Source organism: Lagopus leucura, unplaced genomic scaffold, assembly GCF_019238085.1.
Source record: "Lagopus leucura isolate 7727_CA_CO unplaced genomic scaffold, USGS_WTPT01 Super-Scaffold_100022, whole genome shotgun sequence".
In the NCBI taxonomy this organism is placed as follows: domain Eukaryota; kingdom Metazoa; phylum Chordata; class Aves; order Galliformes; family Phasianidae; genus Lagopus; species Lagopus leucura.
Window position 1 is genome coordinate 8,958,972 of NW_024962275.1, and position 5,546 is coordinate 8,964,517.

A 5,546-nucleotide genomic window follows, 5' to 3' on the forward strand; every position below is an offset into this window, starting at 1 on the left:
GGCCTATGCGGTGCTGTAGCCTGATTATGAATATGATAGCATGCAGAGCTTAAGGAGAAGTATTTACTCATCAATGGGCTAATTTTTGGATCTGGTTCTTCAACTGGCTGCTCCCTGTACTACCTGTAGTAAAAATATAAATACATCGTTTGATTTACCAGAAATGAATGTTATTGAATGCCAGCTCTTCTCATGTCTAGGAAGAGCAAAGTTCTGCATCTGCTATCAGAATTTCCTCTTCCAGAATCAGGAGGAAATGTAGGACCCCATTGATTGCCTTCAAATTCAGCAGTTCATTCTGTTTCCTTTCAGAGCGCACAACAACCTGAGCGTGTTAATCAAGTGACACGGCTTTTCAGTCTGGTGTGAACTGTGCTGTGCATGGAGCCTTTGTCCCTTTGTAATTAGGACGTTGTCCATTTCTGCAGGACTGCAGAAAATCCTTTGTGCTAATCACTACTCCAATTTGCAGAACATGGCAAATGGAAAATGATCCAACTGCTTCAGGTGTACATTTCCTTAAAATTGTGGATAGTTCTGGACTGAGAGCTTGTAAGCAGAATGGAGCTCTTAAAGCTGTCCAAGATTGTTTCTGCACCATTTACTTCTGTCTGATGCACACAGGAGCTGAGGGCTGCAGTGCTTGAGCTGGTGGAACTTGTTTAAGTGAACTGGGATGAGCAAGTTTCAGAACTGAGTCAGAATGCAGTAAAAAATGGATAATCTCACCAGTATTAAGATACTGGCTTGCTATTTCTGCACTGAATTTGTTTTGATTTTATGTGGCTGTGATCTGAAAAGTGCTTGAAATGCAGACAACCAGGCGTTGTTGTGTAATTGACTGTCACACGTTACAGATCCTGAGATATCCTGGAATCTAAAGCTCAGAATTGGTTTAAGTCTGCTTGAATCCAATCAGGATCACAGCATCTGTGTTCAGTGTTCTTTTCCCTGTAATGCTCCACATCACTTCATTTGGGAAATAGGGCACATAGTCCATTTCCTTAGGTAACTGTTGTTAGAACAAAGTATTTCTGGTGTGCTGTTAGGCATTTTGTAGCTCTTGTGAGCAGTTTCCCTTCCAGCATTGCCCTCAGCCAAGCACGTGTTAATTTTTACCATTAAATTTATTCAAGCTGTTCTTAAAGCAGAGTTTGTAATCTCTGTTCCTACGCTTTGAAAGAAAAGAGATGTCAGTATCATCCAAATAATTTAATAGTTCCTTTTGAGCTAGTTGTTCAAGGTTCATTCTCAATCCTCTCTTACTTTAGTTAAGAAAATAACTTTTTTATTGCAGAGAGGAAAAGCAGCACGCTGCTACTTGACCAACTGCCACAGGTAAAAGAGCTGCTTCTATTCAGAGTGATCTACAAAATGCTGTTGCATCAGCTCAAAACATTGATGGAGTGCTTAGAAAATATGCAGTGTTTAAACAAGTTAAACTGCTCCACGCCTGATGTCCTTGAAGGAAAGGTTAGCATTGCCTTGTGCTGAAAATTCTCAATTAATAACGTAGTACTAGTTAATGGTAATAGAAATAATGACAGTTTTAATAATTACACAGTCTTCAAGCAGCTTGCAGTTGGATGTTCTTAATTGTGCTGTTTAATTAAGAGTGATCTGTACACAAAAGCTGTTTCATAAAGGAAGCTGAACGTACTGAGTGTGCCTTTGGGCTGTATCTACGCAGTCTCACATACAAAATGCTCGTGGAACATTTACTGTAACCATAGGTGCTGTAACTGTTCTTCACAGCTCAGGTGTTTGACCTTCCTTCTGGTGAGGTGAATAAATACTGCTGGTCTCTATTTGTGCTTCCAGGCACCTTGAAGTTATTAGGAAAAGAATAACTGTCTGCAGTTCTGCTCGGTGATATAAGGAACAGCTTGAATGTTGCTGCCCACTAGGCAGACCCAAAGAAGCAGATGACAGTTAAACTCCTGTGAAATCACCCTTGGCTCATGCAAGGTTATTCTGATGCTGTTCAGTGGCAAAGCAAATACCCAGTAAGTACATATACCTGAAGAAGCCTAAGTGTTTTCTGGAATCTTTTCTGGACCACTGGCATCCTCACAGAATGGGAGCAATAATACATTTCTTCAGAGGCTGCTGACAAGTGGTGACTCTCCGGGGTCCATTTTGGTGCCCTCGACGTCTTTGTCAGTGACAGAGAGAATGGAACTAGAGAGCACCTTCAGAAAGTTTGCAGGCAGCCCCGTGCTGAGAGGTGCGGTGGATCAAACAGGAGGTAGGGATCTCATCCTGGTGGTAATCAAGGCCGGGTTGGATGAGGCCCCGGACAGTTTGGTCTGGTGAGTTGCAGCTTTGCAACTTGGAGCTTGATGGTCTTTAAGGTCCCTTCCAACTCAAGCTGTTCTATGATTCTCTGGAACTGTGCTTGTGCTCCTTATCTCTCAATTGTCTGACCTGTGTGAGAGGTTGGGGTAGCGGGGTTTGGGTGGGGGTGGGAACTGGATGTGTGAGGAAGATTCTTGCTGCAGGTACTGAGAAGTTGCTGTGTATTTGCAGCCAATGGCTGCTGCTGGCCTCTGGGTGCCACTGTTTCTCTGAAGAACAGCTGTGCTGATGGTACCACCGTGTGCTGTGCATGCCGTGCAACTGAATAATTAAGAGGGGATAGAGGTGTAACTTGTGCTCTAGTGAAAATCTCATCTGCTGACAGGCTTTTGTACTTGAATGCAGAACCTGTTGCCACAGAGGGACCAGTTGCTGAAGTTTGGTGACTCTGTTTACTCCTTGCAGTATTTAGCCCTGATGCTAACTATTTAAAATAGAAAATCTGAAATGGTGGCTAGCTATTGACTTGATTGCTGCATATCAGAAGACTATCATGGTGATATTGGCTCTGTGAGATGACTTGGAAGCTGTTTCTTCAGTAAAGGTCTTGTTTTTGCAGCTGGGGCACCTTGATGAAGACTGTGCAACAGAACTTGCTGTGTTTCACAACCAGAGCAGAGAGAGTATATCAGCATTAATATCAGAGGTAATAAATGTATGTAACTCATTGTATTTAAGCTCACTACTGCAGTAAATAACCTTTCTGTATTAACAGACTCTAATGCTTGCTTCTTCTCAAACATGAAATCTTTCATACCTTTCAGAGCTAAGGCACCCCTGCTGAACTCCATAGTCTATCTGTAGCTAATAACTACATTTCTGAAGTTCACATTTATTCTATTTTTCTGCTTTAATTTTGTTTTCTAAGCCTTTCTGTTATTTTTTACCACGTTAAAATCCTTATGAATCTCTGGCAGTCCAGACAGACTCAAAACAGAAACTTATGGATGCACAGCAGGTGTCAGGTGCTGGCTGAACTCACTGCTCTGAAATGTTTCATTAATAAGTGGAAAATATCAACTCCTCACTCAGGCAACCAAACAAGTTTTGGGAATTATAACTCACAAACTCTTAAAGAAATGAATCCATTCCAGTAACTTTTGAAAATAAATGAGGAAAGCTAAACTGAGTGCTTGTAGAGATACTGTATCAATGTCACTAATGACATTCCAAGCTGCAGAAGAGATTTAAAACACGATGAGTACTCTGGCTTTAACCTGAATCTGAAAACTGTTTCTTGAAATTGAATTGTCTTTCTATTAAATAGAAAGTGGTAGAATTTGGAAGGATTGTTAAGATTTCCATATAACTTTAGTAGGAATAGATATAAAATGTAAGTTTTACCCAGGAGAGACATTTCTACTTTTTTTCAGGTGCAGAAAATAATGAGAACAATCTAGCTACAAGGGGAAGAAGTTCTTCCATGTTAGTCTGTGATATTTTCACAGTCCTTTATCAGAGGACTTCTGATGCCTTATAAGTAATTCAAGCTGATTGTACTGCACTGTGAGTCTATCAAGCATTTTACCCATGGTTCTCATAGTAGTCAAAAAGCTGCTGAAAATCAAGTTGATTGTTGATGCTCCTTGGAGCTGGGCTGAAACATGACCCCCAAAAATGGGAGTCCAGATGGAATATTGTGCAAAATGCATTAATAGGAGCTTTGCCATTCACTCCAGTAGAGCCATTCTGGCACCAGCTTTACTTTTCACTTTCAGCAATTGTACTGCTCTCAAGCAAAAACAAGAGCAGTCTGCTTCTTTATCTTAAACTTGTTATGTGAGCAGCTAAGGTCTGAAACTAGCCTGATGTGATCAGGTGTGATGGTTGCACATCAGGGGGAAAATACTCCAGGCATGCAGAAACGTTTAGAAGCTAAGCTTTCTTTGTACTGGCAACTTCTCTGAAGACATCTAAATACTCTTGTTTTCAGGTGGAATTGTGACCAGATGGCACAACCTATCTCTTGCTTCAATCCAGGAAGGTTCGTGGAAGCGCATCCACTTAAGGATTCCATCACAAACGACGTGCAGTACAACACAGCCAGCAAGCCAGGGGTAAGTGTCAGAGTTCAGCACAACATTCTGGTAAAAACGCTCTGTGTGCTGAAGCTCTGCCTGGGTAAACAGCCTGGTGGCCTCAACATCTGTAAGAGAGATGTGTGCAGCCAGTCTTGGTCATCTTGTTCTATGATAAGGCCGCCCACTTTGTGTATGAAGGCAGAGGGTGTAATCTTTCTAGATTTCAGGGAGCCCTTTCATCCTGATATCCAACTCACAGCAGTGTCACAGGTAGTTCTGGTGGAGCTTTTCTGCACACAAATGCCTACTAACACCTAGATAGGGGCTATGGCTCACAGCACTGTGCTGCAGGTTTTCCTTCATGAAAGGAACCGTGAGTCTGTTCTGTAGGTGAGCCATGCATGCTATTGGCTCTTTCCTGGATGAGACTTTCTCATCCAGAAGCTACTTACAGGGGCTACAACGATCCACAGCCCTTAATGCACGAGCCAGAAGGATATACTCATCAGCATGGCTGACTAAGGTAGAAGTCTCTTCAGGCAGGGAAAGAATTGGGAATGTTTTCAATGAATTTCAAGGGTTAAAAATGTTACTAAATTTTTTCTGTTTCTGGTCAAGAACTTTTCAGATGCAAAATGACGTAAATGAGGAACACTTCACAGGAACTTACGATGACAAACCTGACCAACAAATGCAAGGAAAGGCTGCAGTGTGAGCCCAGCCTGGTCAATGGCTTTCACTGACAGGTGTGCATAGAATGTGTGCCCATGGTCCAGGCCTGGTTCACCTGGTTCCGTGACTGATGGGGTGGGGGCCCACAGACCCAGGCCTTGAGATGGGCCTAAAAAAACACAGCAGCAGTGAGATTTAAGTCCCTTAAACTTTAAAGCAAACAGTGATTGCCACAGAGTGAGATTTTACAGGTGGTACAACCAGCACAAGGGTTGAGCTTGATAATAACTGATTAAATTTTAAAAAAGGATCATAAATAGAGTTTGATAATTGCTGACAAAGTGTACATAACATACAGTTCCAACAAACTAAAGTTTCGTATCAGTGCTGAAATAACTTCTGTGCACGACCCCTCCTGCTGCAATATTAGGCCTCTGTTTGGTTTTCAGATGTTGAAATTTAAGCCTCCTAAATATCAGAAATCAGCTGACGATG

The 5,546-nt window shown here is 42.0% G+C and overlaps 1 long non-coding RNA gene across 1 annotated transcript; it reads left to right on the forward strand.

The window, feature by feature from the left end:
• The first annotated feature begins 2,189 nt into the window (after positions 1–2,189).
• Positions 2,190–4,310, forward strand: LOC122184311. The gene is made up of 3 exons (XR_006180532.1): positions 2,190–2,248; positions 2,918–3,004; positions 4,292–4,310. It is a non-coding gene; the product is annotated as an uncharacterized LOC122184311 (long non-coding RNA).
• Positions 4,311–5,546: the final 1,236 nt, after the last annotated feature.